Genomic DNA, 19,642 nt, shown 5'->3' on the forward strand with positions numbered 1-19,642 from the left:
AGTATGATCCCAGCATTGAGGGGGCGGGGTGGCAGGGACAGGTAGATTCCTGAGGCTCACTGACCAGCCAGCATAGTCTACTTGTCAAGTTTGCTCCGGGCCAGTAAGAGACTCTGTTTCAAAACAACAGAAAACAAAACCAAAAATTAAAAAATTTAAAAAATTTAAAAAAAAAACAGGTAGGTGGCACCATGAGCCTATGATGGATAATCCTGCTCTTCTGAATCCCATTCATAGCCAGGAAAAGAAGTTATATTTCTAAAAAGAATGGTCCCTAAGGTTGTCCTCTGGAGTCCATATGCACAAGGCCCTTCATGACCTACTTTGCTCCCCCAAAGCCTTCTGATTCCCCTTCATTTTCTGTGTCCCACATCCTTCACCAAATATGATCTCTTAGCTCTCCCTCCAGTCTAAGTTGAACCCTAAGCCTTCTCATCTTCAAATTCTCTTAAAAGATGAGGTTGACCCCTTAGGTTGCACTTCCCAACCTCCCCTGGTCTAGCTATGGGTGACACTGTTGGGGCAATGGAATAGAGGCGGGGTGAAGAAGGGGAAAAGAGAGTGTTTCTGATTCCCTCCATGCCTCAGGAGCTCTGCAGCAACTCGCTTTCCAGGCTCTCGCCTCCTCAGATGCACTCACTGTGCCCCCCTTTCTACCAGGTGACTCTGCATTCCCATCAGCACCTTCTGCTTCCTCTTCCCCTCTAGCCCAGGTAGGTGCTTCCTGCTGCTCCTCATTTCCAGTCAGCTGATCCCTTTGCTCATCTGTGAGCCAGTTTCCTGAATGGAATCACTTCGGTGATGACAATTTGAAGTGATTTTATTTCCTGCTTCCATCTATCTGGTATAGACCTCGGGATGGGTAATCCTGACTACCGATTTGACAGGACTTAGAATCACCTAGGAGACACACTTCTGAATATCTCTGTGAGGATGTTTCCACAGAGGTTTAACTGAGGAGGGAAGATTCACCCTGAATGTGGGTGGCACCATTCAGACTGAATAAAAAGGAGAAAGTGAGCTGAGCACCAGCAATCACCTCCCTCTGCTTGCTAACCACACTGTGACGTGATGTGACCAGCTGCCCTCACAGTCCTGCTGCTGAGACTTCCTCTCCTCATCATGACAGACTGCAACTCAAACTGTGATTCAGAATAAGCCCTTCCTTCCTTCAATTACTTTTGGCAGATATTTTGTCACAGTGACAAGAAAAGTACTGTAGAGAAGGTCTCCAGACTGAAGGCCAGCTGTAAAATACGAATATATAATGGACCCACATGAATGCAGTTACAAAAGCAACTTAAGGAAGAGTATATTAGGAGCTGGAGAGATGGCGCAGCAGTTAAGAACACTGGCTGTTCTTGCAGAAGATCTGGGTTTGAATCCCAGCATCCACATGGCAGCTAACAATCATTCGCAAATCCAGTTCCATGGGACTCAAAGCCCTCTGTCCTCCACAGGCATTGCATAACACGGGTGCACTTACATAATGCATGCGTAACACTAGTATGTGTGTAGTTTATTTTATGTGTATACATAAAATAAAAAATATTTTAAAAATAAATAAAAAGAAAAAGTGTATTAGCTACTTTTCTGTTGCTGTGATAAAACACCGTGACCAAGGCAAGTAGAGAAGGAAGAGTTTATTGGGCTTACAGTTCCAGGGGGATTCAGAGTTTATCATGGTGCAGAGGCATGGCAGGAGGCAGTGAGAGCAGAAAGACAAGCACTCACACCTTCAAGCAAGCACAGGGACCAGAGAAAAATCATAGCTAAAAGTGGGGTGAGGCTATGAGCTCTCAAAGCCTGATCCAGCCAGTGATGTGCTTCCTCCAGTAAGGCCACACCTCCTAAAGGTTCCAAGACTCTCTCCAAACCACACTACCAACAGAGGCCAAGTGTTCAAATATGTGAGCCTTTGGGGGACATTTATCAATCAAACAACCACAAAGGGTTTCTTTGGCTCACATTTTGAGGGCATAGTCTTGCCGTGGTGGGAAAGGCATGGCACGGGAGTATGAGGCTCGTCATATTGCATCTGCAGTCAGGACTGAAGCCTAAGCCAAAATAAACTTTTCTTTCCTTAAGTTGATTTTTGTCAGGTATTTCATCACAGCAGTGAAAAAACATAACTACAGACCTTCCCTAGACATAGCTCCCCATATCCACTTTCTAATCCATCCCTGATCATTTCAAATTTTCGTGCATGATTTCCTTGTGTCTCCTGTCTAATCTGAATGCATTGTGACAGCAGAGAGCATGTCTGCTGGCTTGCCATCATGCATTATGCCCCACTGGACCTTTTAACAGTGCGTGGACACAGTGTCTAACACAGAGCTGAATGAATGAGGGCATGCATGGAGGAATGAGCTTCAGAGTCAAATTTCCTGCCTATCTCTCCAGCTATCTGTTAAACCCATCTCCACTGTCTCACTCATTTACGTGGCCCTTCTCCAAAACAGAAAAAAAAAAAAAAGAAACAAAAAAACTGCTGCTTTGCCCAACCACAGTCAGTTTCTGTTTCCTTCCTTTACCAAGTTGGGACAAGAAGCACAGGGTCAATCTACCGAGGCTTTTGATTTCCATGGCATATTTACTGGGTAGGGGGCTCAGCCTACACTGGTGACCAGAAGAGAGACACAAAGCGCATCGCTGGAGAACAGAATGAAGCCAGAGCTATGTTGTGGTCCTCACAGGGACCTTCTTCCCGGTGATGTGCGGATCTGGGACAGGTGCCTGAAGAACAGAGCCCTCGCACCATTTCCCTTTCTCCATGGTCTGAGCCTCTGAGTACTACCCTGCAGCCCAGCTTTGCAGGAGGTGGGAGAGAAGACTCTGGGCTTGTCTCCCAGATGAGGGAGGGTGGAAGGGTCATGCCTGGTTTGGCAGCTTAGCAAGGGAGAGATGAGGGTGCCTGATGGAGAGAAGGGAGCTTAGGCACCAGCCCAGGACAGCTGCTGTGGTCTGAGCTGCAGGATTCCTCCCCTTCCTCAGCCCACGCATACATTTCAATGAGCTCCAGGATCTGGGCAGCCACTGGAGCCAAGGATGGGCTGTGGGGATACAGAACATCCAGCCTGGCTTCCCCCGCCCCAGAAGCTGATTGGCAGCACACACAAGGGCAATTCACAGCAGTACTCTCCCTACCATGTGCAGCAGAATATGTTTCTAGAACCCAGCTGAGAGCAAGCAGACAGGAGGAGAGGGCTGTGAGACACTCAGACAAAGACTCGGGATCTGAGGGCCCTAAGGGTCATTTTCCTTCCCTCTTTGAAGTTCAACTTCAAAGATTCCAGCCCAGATAAGAGACCTTTCTGACTCTACTATGGAACTGAGACATCTCAAAAGGTAAAAGGTAGGAAACCAGATGTCTTAGTAGAAGGCGATGTTAATTGGAAGAGGATCTGGATGGTATGGAAACCTCTGCTGGCTGGCAATCTATCTCAGGGTACTGGGTCTCTGCATGGAATGTTAGGAAAGCCTAGGGAAGAGGGAATTTGAACAGTAGGAGTGAAGGGGTAGAACAAGAACATGCAAGATCTGTGCAGCTGGGGAGATGCTAGGCAAGCACTCATTATGCCTTTACTTAAAACCCTCTCAAGGGGCTAGGGAGATGTCCAAGTCAGTAAAGAGCTTGTTCAGATCCCCAGCATCTACATAAAAAAGCCACCACACACTTTTAATCCTATCAGTGAAGAGGAAGAAACAGGAAGATCCCTGGGGCTTGATGGTTGGCTAATCTTGAAGAATCAACAAACTCCAGTTTCAGTGCAAGACCCTGCCTCAAAAGATAAAGAGGAAGTGGGTGTGGTGGTATATGCCTTTAATCCCAACACTGGAGAGGCAAAGGCAGAGGCAGGTGGATCTCTGTGAGTTCAAGGTCAGCCTGATCTACATAGCCAGTTCCAAGTCAGCCAGGGCTACATATTGACACCATGCCTCAACCCCATCCCTAAAAAATAAATAGGGTGGAAGACATCAGATGTTTATCTCTGGCCTCTCAACACACACACACATTGAATGTACACACACACACACACACACACACACACACACACAAAGCCCTCTCAAATGCCTACTCTTACCCATGTCCTTATTTTGCAAAACCAAAGAACTGAGGTTCAGAGAGGTAAAGAAACTTACTAGGGACACACAGTTACATGAGCGGCCCAGCCAAGCCTGACGCCAATCTACTGGCCTCCAAAGCCCATTGCTCTCGCAATGACATCTTCACCCTGTCTCATAGACTCAGAGACATCACTGGAGTGCTATGCCAGAGTCAGGCTTAGATTACAGCTCCCTCTTGGTCTACAGAGTGGTTGATGCTAGGTGGTTACATCCTAAGAATCTGGGTCTGGCTGCTCATAGGTGATCACTCAGGCACCTGGAACCCAATCATCTCACCTCGTGCTCCTAACACCTTTCCTGATTCCTACCTGGGCTGAGGTCCCACTTCCCCGGGATGTTGCAGCCTCATGGTGACTCAGAACTTGGACAAAACCATGTCTTCAGCCCTGGCCACGTCTGCTGGCCTCTGGGTCATCCCCTGATTCTGAGCATTTTCCACACTGCAGACACCATAGCCTTTTTCAAAGAGATCTGCTGTGTTGCCTGTCTTAAAACTAGATCTTCTAGGACCACTTTGCCTGGATTCATTTGGATGAATCCTTCATTTGGATTCCAGTCTCTCCCTCATTGACCACTTCTCTCCCTCCTCCCCAAGTCCTGTCCACTTCTTTGGATCATCACTATAGAGTATGGTGACTCATCATCCTGAATATACCTCTCTGCTCCACTCTCCTCGCTCCACCTGGGTCAGCTTTCTTGTAAGCATGGGATGCTTTCTCTTGGCAGAATGTCATTGTTCATGCCCAATTCTAATGTCAGGGTTTCTGTGAAACTTTCCCAGCAGCCTCTGGTAGTTTAGGTGATGGTAGTATTAATAATGGTAATGATGATGGTGATTATGATGGTGATGGTATGGTGGTGGTGATGATGGTGGTGGTAGTGATGATGGTGATCATGATGGTGGTAGTAATGATGGTGATCATGATGGATGATGACTGTGGTAGTGATGATGATGGTGATGATGGTGGTGGTGATGATAGGGATGATGATGGTGATGGTGGTAATGGTGATGATGGTAATTATGATGATGGTGATGATGATGCTGGTGGTGGTGATGATGGTAATCTCTGATGATGATGATGATGATGATGATGATGATAGTGATGTTAATGATGCTGATGATGATAGTAATGGTGATGATGATGATCTGATGATGATGGTGGTGGTGGTGGTAGTGATGTTGATATTGATGATGGTGATGGCAATGGTGGTATTGGTGGTAATGGTGATGATGGTGATTATGATGATGGTGATGATGGTAATTATGATGATGGTGATGATGATGCTGGTGGTGGTGATGATGGTAATCTCTGATGATGATGATGATGATGATGATGATGATAGTGATGTTAATGATGCTGATGATGATAGTAATGGTGATGATGATGATCTGATGATGATGGTGGTGGTGGTGGTAGTGATGTTGATATTGATGATGGTGATGGCAATGGTGGTATTGGTGGTAATGGTGATGATGGTGATTATGATGATGGTGATGATGGTAATTATGATGATGATGGTGGTAGTGATGTTGATGATGGTGAACCTGGTGGTGGTGATCATGACAACGATGGTAGTAGTGATGATGATGATGATGGCGATAGTGATATTAGTGATGGTGATTATCAGAATCATGATAGTGATTATTAGAGTGATGATGAAGATCCAGAGAGCATGCTCTGTGCTTTTCATGCATTTACTCCTTCATTCTCATGACCACCTGAGGATGTGGTACCATCATCATCACTACTTTATGAAGAGAACATAGGAGCCCAGGAGGTTTGGTAGCTTACCCATAGACACACAGCTAGTAAAGGGACATGAAGCTAGGATCCAATCACAGTCAGGCAGCTCCCCATCCTGTGCTCTTGGCATCTCAAGACCCTTCCACATAAAGAACATTTGGGAAGTAGGATCCAGACACACCCCTATAGGAATGATTCACACCTTGTCTCCCAGGCTGGGACTGGAGTCTCCCCTGGCCATCTGAGAGCTCCTGGGTTCAGGGCCCATCTTGGGGGAATCTTTTGTATCAAGCTAAGCACCAAGGACAAAGACAAGCAAGGCTTTTTTAGGGAAGAGGAAATGAAGGGTAGGTGATGATAAGTAGTCTGCCTGGCCACTGCAGAGGGCAAAGTCCCCAAAGACTGACCCAGTATTGAGAGAGACTCTTTTCTGCTGTCTCCAAAGTAAGGATGTGGAAAAGAAAAAGGGGAAACAGTGTGCTCCATGAAGGGCTTCAATGAGGCTCTGTCCACGTGGGAGGACAGAGGTCACAAGTGGCAGCTACACTGTCCCTTGGGTCAGAGGCTTGGAGCAGGGGCAGTGTTCACCTTGTCCTTTCTCCCAAATATCTAAGTCTCCAGTAAAGCCAGTGGGCTACCCCTCACTCTGAGACGCCCCCTGCTCCAGCTCACAAGGCATGGATGTGCCCTGTGTCCTTCATCATACTCACAGCTCAGCTATAGTGAGAGGCAGAGTTACGGCTTACAGAGGTCAGGAAGAAGATGTCAGTGTCCATTCTGAATCCATCAGTCACATCCACTTGCCCTCAGAGTACTTTACCCGCCACCAACCTTGTCAGACAAAAAGGAAACCTACTCCTCAATTCACAGCCCCACACCCCACCTGTACCAAGGTCCTCTGCATCTCTGCAGGCCTCTGAACCTGCCCCTTTTCCCTATCATCAGAACTGAGCCATGCTGGTCAGAGACTGAAAAGCCACTTCCCATTAAACCCTACTCAGGCCAGAAAGCATCTTTTCATTTACAAATGGGATCGTGCCACTTCCTGTTTAAAAACTTCCAACGGCTCCCCACTGCCCAAAGGATGATATCTCAGGCTGAAACATCCTCTCCCCACCACCCACATCACCTCCTCCCCCACCATGGCTCACAGTGTCATACATGCACTGTGCACCCTTGTCTTCTCCCCATCTCTCCACTGTACCTGGTTGATGCTCCTCCCTGGGGAATACAGCTAAGCTCCTCCAGGAAGTCTTCCATCCTATGCTGGTCCTGCCTTATGCACTCTGCCTGACAATGGCCCCTGAGAATCACTTCACCACATACATGTATCCTGTGCATGCATTTCCCACTGAGCTGTCCCAGTATGGGGACCTCAACTTCTTAATATTCCCTCTTCCTGTACCTATTGCAGTTCCCAGAACAGAGCTTATCGGGAGCTTGAGGAATGTGTCTTAAATTGAACCAAAAATATCTTTGAATCATGCATTTGTAAATAGGCAAACTTCCAAGCCTACCACCACAGGGCTGCTGCAAAGATGGAGAGAGAGAGAGAGAGAGAGAGAGAGAGAGAGAGACAGATAGCTTGTGAAAGGCTTAGTATATGCTCAACGGCTGTGCAGTTATCCTTACCATGATTACTGTGAGCCAGGTAAAAGGTAGACAAGGCATTTGCAGAGGTAGACATCAGGAGTCCCAGATAGGATTTCGGCAATCAGGAACCCCAGATAGGAGTTCGGCAATCAGGGTGGGCTAGCCCAGGTCTATTATCCTGTCCAAATGAGTCCTTAATAACTGTTCTTTTCCCTACATGCTTCATCTCCAGTATTGACTGGCTCTGTGTATTTATCCTCACCTCTCCCTTACTTCAGCACAAATAATTAAGAATTTGCAGAAAATTAGCAATGTACCTTGACTTATAAACAGCACATTATGAACATCTATCAGCAGCCACTTGGAGACCCACTGCATGAGAGATTTCTTTAGCTTTCACATTGAGCCTTTTCCCAGGCCCCCAACACATGTCTAAATCAAGAAGTGGAAAAGGGTTGGGGAAATGGTTCTGCAGGGAAGGCGCTTGCTATGTAAGCATGAGGACCAGAGTTCAGATCTTCAGTGCTCATGTAAATCCTGGGTGGTTGTGCTAGCCTACTTATAATCCCAGCACTCCAGAGACAGCCTCCCAGAGCAAGCTGACTACTTAGATTAGGCGAATCAGTGAGCTCTGTGTTCACATGAGAGACCCTGCCTCAATATATAAGGTGGAAAGCAATTGGGGAAGACAGTCAACACCAACCTCTGGCCTCCACATGCTCACCTATGTACTGCACACACATGTACATGCAGCCATATACACACTTGTGCCCAAACACATGTGAACATGCATACATACATATGTGTATGCACACCACATACACATATGCCAAAAAAAGTCGAAGCAGGGGCTCAGTTGATAAAGTGCTTGCTTAACATGCATGAAGCCCTGGGTTCTATCCCAGCATCCCGTAAACCAGGCATGATGTTGCATACCTGTAATCCCAGCACTTGGGAGGTGGAGGCAGGAGGGTCAGAAGTTCAAGGTCACCCTCAGATACAAAGCAAATTTGAGGCCAGCCTGGAGAAACTATGCTGTGGTGGCAGATACTTGTAATCTCAGAATGATCCTATGTTCAAGTCCAGCCTGGGCTGCATAGCAATAACATGTCTAAAAAAAAAAAAAAAAAAACCAGTAGAAAAAAATCAAACCAAAGAATAGCTCTTTCAATTAAATACTTTAAATGGACTTTATAGCAAATAAATTACTTTTTTTTTTCTTAGTTTCTCACTTTTTGTGGACTAGTATAAATGAGTGTCCCATGCCCTGGACCAGAATTTGCCAGCACAGCATCATGGCACACCACTATAAGATGCCCATGCAAAACATAAAGGCCTCTGATGGTCAGATCCCTGGACCAGTCCGAGCTCATGCCCCACCTACAGGGAAAATAGCAAGTCCCACGGTAGAGTCCGATACTTAGTTTCTCACTTTTTGTGGACTAGTATAAATGAGTGTCCCATGCCCTGGACCAGAATTTGCCAGCACAGCATCATGGCACACCACTATAAGATGCCCATGCAAAACATAAAGGCCTCTGATGGTCAGATCCCTGGACCAGTCCGAGCTCATGCCCCACCTACAGGGAAAATAGCAAGTCCCACGGTAGAGTCCGATAGCATCTTATCAAACTCAGGAATGCAAGTTTGTGTTAAAGCAACCTGCTCTGTCTGAAATTCAGTAACTATGTCAGGCTACAAAAGAAACTCCAAATGTACCATACTGCCCATCCGTTCTGAAGAAAGAAGCCTTTAGGCTCTGGGGTTTGAAGTCAGTTCCCACCAATAGGAGGCAGAGGAAGGCAGAGAACTACGTTTCCCAGAAATCCTTGCGCTCAAGCCTGCGCTGACCGGTGGCTTTCATTCTGACTGGCAGAAGTCTGAGCTACTGAGTGGGCTGAGAGTCTCTTCTGAGAGCTAATGGCCAATCAGAGCATAGAATTAAAGATGGTACCATCTGTCCCACCAACAACTGGACTGGGAGTCGGAAAGAGAAGATTTCAAAGTGTCGAGTTTTTCAAAGCTTGCTTTAGGAGAGAAGATAACCCCAAACATTCTACTGCCAACTAGGCCATAAACCAGGACCAGGTGAAGGCAGGGCAGGGTGCAGATGTGCATAGCCACCACGTCCACCACAGAGGATACTTGGCACCTAAGATGGGGAGAAAAAGATGCTGTGTGCCAAAGAACCCTTGCTTTAATGGGAAAGCACAGTCTCTGTCCTCAGGAAACTCCCAGACTGATGCAGTCATACGCGCCGCCACCCCCCACCCCACCCCACCCCGTCCCTCGGGGAGACAGGCCCCATCCTCCAATGGTGCCCAGGTGGAGGGAGCTCCAGGTCCAAGTTCTCTCACTGCCTCTGCCCAGCTCCCTGCAGTTCCTGCCAAGGTGCCCTCCATGGGCCAGCTGGAGCCGGCTGGCTTGCGGCTGTGATGGACACAGGTGGCTTGGCATTTGGCCTTCTCTTCACTCCATTGAGCCTCAGGTCAGGCTGGCTCAAGAGACGGAACGGGCAGTTCTCACACCAGAGAAAGAGAGCTGTGCAGAAAGACAGACCCCCATGTAGCAGAAGATTGCAGCCCAAGCAGGTAGCCTGCCAGGGCCAGTACTGGTCAGCTCTTCACTCCTAGAAGCCTGCATTCTTCCCTTCTTCCTACCTCTGAAATGTTATTTCCAATGTTCTCCCTCTTTCAAAAGTTGTTGCCCAGTTCAGGAAGCTGCCTGGCACCATCCCACCTCTGTCTCCCATCCTGCATAGGACAGGCAACTACACCAGGTTACAGAAGACAGAGACTTCATGTGACACCTCCTCCTCTTGGACATCTTCTGGGTCTTTTGAGTCTTTCAGAAGTACTGGACACTCTAATTAGGGCTTGGGTCTCCCCCATTTAGATGGCTTCTCTCCCATCTGACCAGGTGCACCCCAAGTCTGGGATCTTTATTTCTACTTCAGTGGGGATCTCCACAGGATAGAGCTGTCAAATCCAGGGGGATGTGACCTTAGAGCTGTATTTGAAGTCCAACTCCACTGCAGGAAAGCTGTGCTACTTTAGATAAGACACTTCCCTTCTCTGAGCTCTCCCCCTCCTTTTTCCCCTTTCCCCATTAAAAAAAAAAAAAAAATGAATTTTAGGCCAGGGGTGGTAGTGCATGCCTTTAATCCCAGCACTCAGGAGGCAGAGGCAGGCAGATAGCTCTCTATGAGATCAAGGCCAGCCTGGTCTACCCAGTGAGTTCTGGCCCAGCTGGGGCTACAAAGAGACGCTGTCTCAAGAAATAATAAATAATAAATAAATTTTAGGTGAGCATACAAAGCAGTGGGTTCCATCACAGCATCTTCATGCACATGTGTCATACACTGCTCATTTCCCTCTCCCGTGTTCCTCTCCCCACACGGCTGGCTCTCTCTCTTCCTCCAGTTTAGTCCTCTTTGCTACTTTCCGGCCATCTGTATCCCATTGCTCTGTCCTTTCCCCTCAGTCCCTAAAGATCTCTTCCTCCCCCTCACAATCCCTTTCCAGTTTTGTGAGCTACACACACACATGCATGTATGTGTACACAGGCATGTTCCTGTGTGTGAGTACAGGCACATATGTGTTTCAAAGCATATGTAGAGGTCTGAAGACAATGTGGGGTGTTGGTCTCTGCCTTCCACCCTCTTTGATGCAGGGTCTCCTCACCACTGCATACAGCTGGATGACCAGCGAGTTTCTCTGTCTTCACCTTCCATTTCACCATAGGATTGGTGGGATTACACATGCACAGTGCTGCATCTGGCTTTATGGGGGCACTAGGGGATCAAATTCAAGTCCTTACACTTGCACAGAAAGAGCTTTCCCCATCCAGCCATCTCCTTAGCTGTTGTTTTGGTTCTCTGAGGCAGGGTTTCATGTAGCCCAGGCTGGCCTTGAACTCACTCAGTAGCAGATGCTGGCCTTGAACTCCAGATCTTCCTGCCTGTGTTTCCTGAGTTCTGGGATCACAGGCATACACCACCATACCCAGCTCTTCTGAGCTCCCGTTTCCTCACAATCTGAGACAATAAACATGTTCTCCTCCAACTCAAATGATGGGGAAGTTGCTTAACAAGCAGCAAAGAGCCTAAAAGTGTTCTTACAGTTGCTGTTGTTACTGGCTGGGAGCTCCTGAGGTGTGCCCTAGATGCAGAAACCACATTCCTGAAGTATAAAAACAGATCAAAAGTAGAGCTACCTCCAGAGTAAGGTTTCTATAACCTCTCCTCCCCCCGCCACACCATGTTCCTGACCTTTCCCTTCTAAGAACTCCAAATGATCCAGAAAACAAGGTCCCAAGGTCCAAAGATCTCCAACAGCCAGAGACCCCATTGGTGGTGGTGTTTGCTTTTGTTTTGAGACAAGCTGGCCTCAGACTCGTGGCAATCCTCCTACCTCAGCTTCCCCGGTGCTGGGGTTACAGGTCTGCATCACCTGGTCCTTCTGAAAGGATTCTTCCTGTCAGTGCTGGGGGTCAAACCCAGGGCTTCATGCATGCTATGCAAATGTTCTCAAAACTGAACCAAATCCCTAGTCCTCACTGTTTCAGGTTATACTAAGGGTAATGGGGTGGGGAGAGGAGAGAGAGAGAGAGAGAGAGAGAGAGAGAGAGAGAGAGAGAGAACACAGACTCAGAGACACACACACACCCTAATAGGATCCTACACAGATATGTCTATGAAGCAACACAAGGAACAGCTGCCATTGTTGGTTCTCACTATGCATCAGGCAGAACTGGAAGGTTGGGTCTGTCACCCCTATTAATCCTCTCATTTTTCCTTCAAGGTGGGTGCAGTTGATAACACCATCTTGGCTTCCTGCTGTGAATGACAGACTCACAGGTCTCTGGGGCTTCATTCTCAACCACTACCTCTCAGGTTACCACCTGAGCATACCTCAGGTTACATATGACCACACAAGATGCTCCACACCCAGCTTGTCACCAGCCCCCACTCACACATGTGCCTGACAATCCATCAAATCAGTGGTTCCCAGTGACTCTGCCAGTCCCTCCCCAACAAGAACTGTCAGCACCTTCCTATGCTGCTCTGAGGCTCATGGGCCCGCCCTGTTCTCAGAGCCCCTGAGCCGGAGAAATTTCTTATTTGCCTCATTCAGTTGCAGGCAAGCTGCAGAGATGGGCCGGTATTTGTCCAGGCTTCTTGGAGACAGGCAGGTCAGAAGCCTTAAATCATCTTATTGAGTCTCCAACATTTTCTTAAAAATATTTTATTATTTTTATTTTATGTGTATGAGTGTATTGCCTGCATGTAGGTAAGTGCACCCGTGTCCTGCAATGCCCGCTGAGGTCAGAAGAGGCCGTTGGATCCCCTGGGACCAGAGTTACAGACAGTTGTTAGTTGCCATGTGGGTGCTGGGATTCGAACCCAGGTCTTCTGCAAGAACAGTCAGTGTTCTTAACCACTGAGCCATCTCTCCAGCCCCTTGAGTCTCCAGCATTTAATAAATCTGTGGTGGGCACCTTCTTGCTGACTGCTGGCAGCTAAAGAAAAGGGCAGTTTCACAGCTAAGTCCTAGCTTGGGACTCCTGATGAAATCACTTCCTGTTCTAGCTTATCAGATGCCATTACTGCTCCCTTAAATGGGGGATGCACTGTTTTAGTCTGCCACTAAAACTTTTATCTGAGCGTACACCAGTATTATGCAAAGAACCCAGGAACTTCCAGTTACTAGCAAGTTCGTGGGTTGCAGAGGCCTCAGACGGGGTATAAACCACAAGGGACGTGGTGAGCACTGTTTGCATAAAGGTGGCTGCCTGGACATTGCCAAGATTTGGAGAGTGAGATGTAAAGGTTAATATTGATTAACAACATAACAAGATCACCAAAAAGACAGGCCTCTGCACTTGACTGCTAGGGATGTTCTAGATCAGGTTAATGGAGGTGGGAAGACCCACCCTAACTGTGCCAGGTCCCATTCCATGGACAGGGATCCCAGAATTCATAAAAAGAGAAAACAAACTGAGCACCAGCATTCATCACTCTCTACTTCCTGACTGTGAATAGGATGTGACCAGCCACCTTCCGCTCCTTCTGTCACCCTCTCCCAACCACAGTGGAATAAACCCCTCAAACTGTGAGCCAAAATAAACCCTTTCTCCTTTAAGTCATTTATGTCGGGTATTTTGTTACAGCAATGAACAAAGTCACTAATACAAAGCCAGGGACAAGAATAGTGACCTGCCCAAATTCCAGAGGTGATTTGGGGGCTCCAAAGTATGGGAAGCAAGGAGCAGGGCTGCTGGTCACAGCTTGGGTGCTGAGTCTGGCTCCAGAAGGTCTCAGTAGCTTCAACTTTGGCTGTGAAGTTTGACTCAGTATGCTGACTCTGACCTGAGATCAGCCAGTCCTCTATGTAAGATGCAGGAGATAGAAACAGTAACTGAGGGCCGGTGAGATGGCTTAGCAGGTAAAGGTGCTTGCTGTCAAATCTGATAACTTGAGTTTGATTCCCAGAATGCACAGGTAGAAGAAGAGCTCTGAATCCAGTGGGCTGTCCTCTCCATGTATGCTGTAGTATGTGCATACAGAGAGAGAGAGAGAGAGAGAGAGAGAGACACAGACACAGAGATAGAGAGAGACAGAGACAGAGAAAGAAAGAAAAAGAGACAGAGATCAAAAATAATTGCAATTTTTTAAAGAAATAGCACATGGGTCCTAGAGTTCTTGAAAGAGTTCCATAGAAAGTGGGGTTATTTTATGACTCTTTCTAGGAAATATCCAGGAGGCCAGGAGCCCTGGGGAAATCAGAGAGTCCCAGACCCTGCTGGAACATCTATGTCCCCAGAGGAGAAGAATGATCATCCTGGGTCATGAGCACAGAAAGTCAGGGTTAGAGATGGGAGTGACAGCCAGCCTCAAAGGTGGTCCTCGTGACTCCATCTCCAGTGCTCGCCTTGTTGCTTTGAAGCATCAGGCTCCAACTCTGAGACAGAGTGTACCTGTGTGACCCAGGAGTACTCCTGGGTCAAGTGCTCCTATGGGTATTGATAGGTTAGAACGCCTGAAACTTCGTCTTTGTGGTTGCAGTTGTTCTGTGCTGCGAGATGTTCCACCAGGTCTGATTCATAAGAATGCACAAAAACAGAAAATACCCTATTATTAAGTTTATCGGCACATGAGAAAAACAGAGTCTTTTAGCAAGAAAGGAAGATAATAGCCATTGGGAATTTATCGGGAGGCGACCATCATGCTGCGAGATGTTCCACCAGGTCTGATTCATAAGAATGAACAAAAACAGAAAATACCCTATTATTAAGTTTATCGGCACATGAGAAAAACAGAGTCTTTTAGCAAGAAAGGAAGATAATAGCCATTGGGAATTTATCAATAATATCTGCCTTGTATACAAAGAAGTGTCACTGCCTAACGACAAGGCATTAAATACAAAAGCAGGGGAGGCTGAGGCGATAGCTAAGTCAGTAAAGGTGTTTGCCTTGTAATTATATCTCTGCCTGTCAGTTTCTCCCTCTGTCTCTGCCAGTCTCTACTGTCTCTGTCTCTGTCTCTATATCTCTCTCTGTGTCTCTGTCTCTGTCTCTGTCTCTGTCTCTCTCTCTCTCTCTCTCTCTCTCTCTCTCTCACACACACACACACACACACAGCTAAAAAGAAAGGTAACTAACTTTTCAAACCTCTTCCCTTCCTGCTGGCAAATCCATACTCCTGCTTTTCTTCAAGTCCCTTCCTTCCAGTTAACCAAGGCTCAGAGAGAAGGATCCATTTATGGTCCCCTGCTCATTGATAACAGAAAATCTTCAGCCAGGTCTCCTGACTCTTGTACCAAATTTGAATCTATGTCAACCAGTGTTTTCCACGCTGGGTTCCAGGCAACACTGCTCACCATGCCAAAAAGGGTTGAGTGGCCAGATAATACTCAGTCCTCTCTTGGTCATTCCTTAGTCCCCATTGCCACCAAAGTCCCAGGATGACCTGCAGCCACAGATTCAATCTGTTAACATTTAACACAGTAATTCCCAAAATGTATTTAAGCACGGAATTTTCACCTTGGGATCCTAGTCCCATTGAGGGCCTAGAATTCTGGGAAACACCCTTTGGGAACCCTGCCCCCAACAGGGCATCTTCTCACCACCGCACACACCTGCAACACCGTCATGGCGCTGAACCGAAGCATCTGTGGAGATGGATAATTAGCCTAGCATATGTTGCTGTGCGTCTGCTCTGAGCGGCTACACATTTCACTCAGGTGGTGCAGGGTTTTTTTTCCTTCTCTAGTTAATGAAGAAGTTTATTTTCATGTGCTCATTTAGGGATTGTAATCACTTTCGAGAAAGAACAAGCACGTGCCACTGGGAAGAATGAGCACAGAGTCAGGAGGTACTGGGGGAATTCACAAGGACTGTCTCTGGCATGCAGAGGGTTGGTGACGTTGTCCACACGCTTCACTGTGCCGGCCAGGGCATCTCTGCACGCAGCCCCGTCTGGGCCCCAGCTGCATCTCTGCATATAACTAGGGAACCGCCCTGAACTCATCCAGCCCCTGCACACATAGCCTTGGACAGCTGCCTTCTCCTACTCTGGGTTTCTCCGGCCTCTGTGGATAAGGGAGCTGAGACCTGGACACTTCAGGGGCCCGAGCTAAGGGTGAAGGTCTTGGTTCTATGATCGTTTTCCCTCCATAGGCAGGAGGAAAGAGGGACTACCTCAGGCCTGATCATTCCTGTGTTGGGTAGCGCCTGTTGTCACCTTGACAGAGAACCTCAATTAAGGGAATTCCTCTTTTGGATTGACCTGTAGGTATGTCTGTGAAGCATTTTCTAGATTGTTGGGTTGATGTGGGAGCGCCCAGACCACTGTGAGCGGTGCCACCCCTGGGCAAGTGGTCCTGGATTGTATAAGAAAGCAGGCTGAGCACAGGCCAAGGGAGCAAGCAAGCCTTCTTCAATGGCCTGTGAAGTTGCTGCCTTCAGGCTCTGGCCCTGAGCTTCTGCCATGGCTCCTTTCCATGATGAACTATAAGTTGAAAGGGACATAAACCCCTTTCCCCCAATTTGCTTTTGTCACAGTGATAGAAAAGCAAACTAGAATAATACCTGTGAGTAGTTTTTGTTGGTTCTGTTTTGTCTAGTGCTAAGGATGGAACCTAGAGCTTTGCATGTGTCAGGCACGTGCTCTAACACTGAGCTAAATCGCAGTCCATCCACTCATTTTTTTAGCTTCATAATCACACAGAGGGGCTGGTAAACTGGTTCAGTGGGGAAAACCCTCACCTCCAAGCCTGTTGACCTGAGTTCAACACCCAAATCCCACATGATGGAAAGAGAGAACGAACTTCCTGCAATTTGTCCTCTGACCTCCACAGGCGCACCATGGCATGCACATGTGAACACATGATAAATGTAGTTTCTAAATTCTAATCACGAGACCAGAGAGAGGTGCAGAGGATAAGAGCACTGGCTGCTCTTGCAGAGGCCCTGGGTTTGGTTCCCAGTACCTACATGGTAGCTAACAACCCTCCATAACCCCAGTTCTGGAGGCTCTGATGCCCTTTTTCTGGCCTTTTTGGGCACTGCAGACATGTAGTGCACTTACATGCAGGCAAAAACATTCATATGCATAAGATAAAAATAATAAAAATATTTTTAAATTTAAAAAATGTAATCACACACAGAAGAGCACATCTCAAAGATTTCTCAGAAATGGAAGATATGGTATAACTCACACTTCTTAATGTACGAGCACACTCTACCAAACCTTAAAACCCCCTGGCATTGCCTTCTAGCTCTTTCTTTCCTGGGGCAGTCACCCACTTGCCTTCTAGAACTATAGGTGAGTTTTGTCTGTTACTGTCATAAATGGAACCAAATGGTGTGATCATACCCAAAACATCTGACTTATTTTAAGTTCATGATATTCTTCCAAGATGTTGACTATAATCATCAATTGGTAATTCTCATTGCTGTGTAATATTTTATCTTCTGACTATACCAGCTCTGATCTGTCCATTCACTTCCTAACAGATACATTTCTAGTTTGGAGCAATAAAAAAAATGGCACCTTTGGGCCAGCAAGACAGCTCAGCCAGTCAAGGTGTGTGCTGCAAGCCTAAAGAATGAAGTTTGTTCCCATCCTTGGGACCCATATGATAGAAGTAGAGAACCGACTCCCCAGATTGTCTTCTGGTCTCCACACATGTTCTGTGGCACACACACACACACACACACACACACACACACACACACATACACACACACAATAAAATAATGAATGTAACTTTAAAATGCACTTCTTTGAACATGCTAGTTCATGTGTTCCAGAGAAGCAGATGGATGCATTTCCATGTGTTAGACTTCACAGTGGAGTTCCTGAACCACAAGCACACCATGGTAAATATCTCCATGCTGTGGGCCATGAAGCTATATGTAAGAGTCTAGTGGCCTCATTCCTGCTCAGCACCCAGCGCTGTCCACCTCATTCCTTGTGGTCACTCTGGTGTAGTGGCATCAAAGGTGGTTGCAATATACATTTTCCCTGAAGATTAAATGTGCTATTCATATGTTTTTATGCATTGGTCACTAGCCTATTGTGATGGTTCCTCTTGATTGTCAACTTGAGAGGAGTTAAAATCAATGAGGAGACACACCTCTGGGTGTGTGAGGTTGTTTCCAGAAAGGTTTACTAGCTTTTTGTTGTCGTGATAAAACACCATGACCCAGACAACATATAGAAAGAAGAGTAAGAAGAGTTTATTTCGTTTATGATTCCAGAGAGATTAGAATCCATAAGATTAGGGGCAAACATGACGGCAGAGGTGGCCAGAGCAGAAAGCTGAGTGATCACGTCTTCAAGCAGGCACAGGAAGCAGAGAGAGACTGGAGATCTAGCAAGACTTAAGAGCTTTCCAAGCCTGCCCTCAGGAACGTGCTTCTTCCAGCAAGGCCACACTTCCTACCCCCCCCCAAAAAAAAAACAGCGCAACTAACTGAGGACAGAATGTCCAAATGCTTAGAGCCTGTGGGAGACAATCTCATTCAAACCATCACATACCCTCACAGAAGGTGGCAACTTCCAATAGGCAGCTTGGAGAGAAAGAGATCCTAGAAGAAAGCAGGGTCCCTGCCTGCCTTTGCCTCTTCCTGGGGGAATGCATCTATTCCTGCCACTGACATCAGAGTCCCGCTTCTTCAGCCTTCCAGTGTGCACTCAGTAACAGCAACTCTTCAGGGGGGGGTCTTTAGGTCTTCAGTGAAGGATTAGAACTGCTTGAGGCATCCCGCTTCATGGACTGAGCAGCTGCTTCTTCAGCCTTCCAGTGTGCACTCAGTAACAGCAACTCTTCAGGGGGTGGTCTTTAGGTCTTCAGTGAAGGATTAGAACTGCTTGAGGCATCCCGCTTCACTCTGAAGAGTGCCTCTGGAAAGGGCGTGCTCCCAGCTAGGCCTGAAGTCCATGCCACAGACCCCTCTGCTTCAAAGCTGAACTAATGGAGAGACAGGGCGAGGACCTGTTTTGCCCCAAGCACTGCCCTCTGCCCTGGGGATGTGTGGGGGCCTGGATCGAGGAGAGGTAGCTGTTTTATCCTCACAGCTGGAAGAGCATATTTCTCCTGCAACCATGGACTCTGGGTTCAAGAGACAGCGGGCGTGCTATGGATCTACACTAGAAAATCAAATGTGGAGGACAGAGTGGAGACTCTGATGGCCCCAAATCTTCCCCTCAGGACTAGTCTGCAAAGGCCAGGGTACCAAAGGAGCAGTGAAGGCCCATGTGTAAGATGAGTGCTCCCAGGTGGGTACTCCCTGAGTCCAGAGAGTACCAAGTCTGGGAGTTTCTCTTCCTGGATGTGGTTCAGAGAAGAAATACAGGGTCTACCAAATCACTGAGGAAAGAATGACGAAGTTAAAATGGCAGCATGTGACAGCTCCCATGAATGAACATTGCCAACAGGCTTCGCTGGTTTGACTGCTAGCATCAGGGAGAGACAGATGGAACTGTTCTCCTGAGACAGGAATACCCCACTAGCCCTGGCTGGAGAAGGGAGGAAGAAGAGAGGGAGGGAAAGGGAAAGAAGGGAGAGAAGAGAGAGGGAGGGGGGAGAGGAGAGAGAGGGAGAGGGGAAGGGAAAGGAATTTACTCTTTTTTTTTTTTTTGGGTTTTTTTGAAGAGGGGTCTCCTTTTG

The sequence above is a fragment of the Nannospalax galili genome, unplaced genomic scaffold (genome assembly GCF_000622305.1).
Source record: "Nannospalax galili isolate Female #2095 unplaced genomic scaffold, S.galili_v1.0 scaffold1318, whole genome shotgun sequence".
NCBI lineage: Eukaryota > Metazoa > Chordata > Mammalia > Rodentia > Spalacidae > Nannospalax > Nannospalax galili.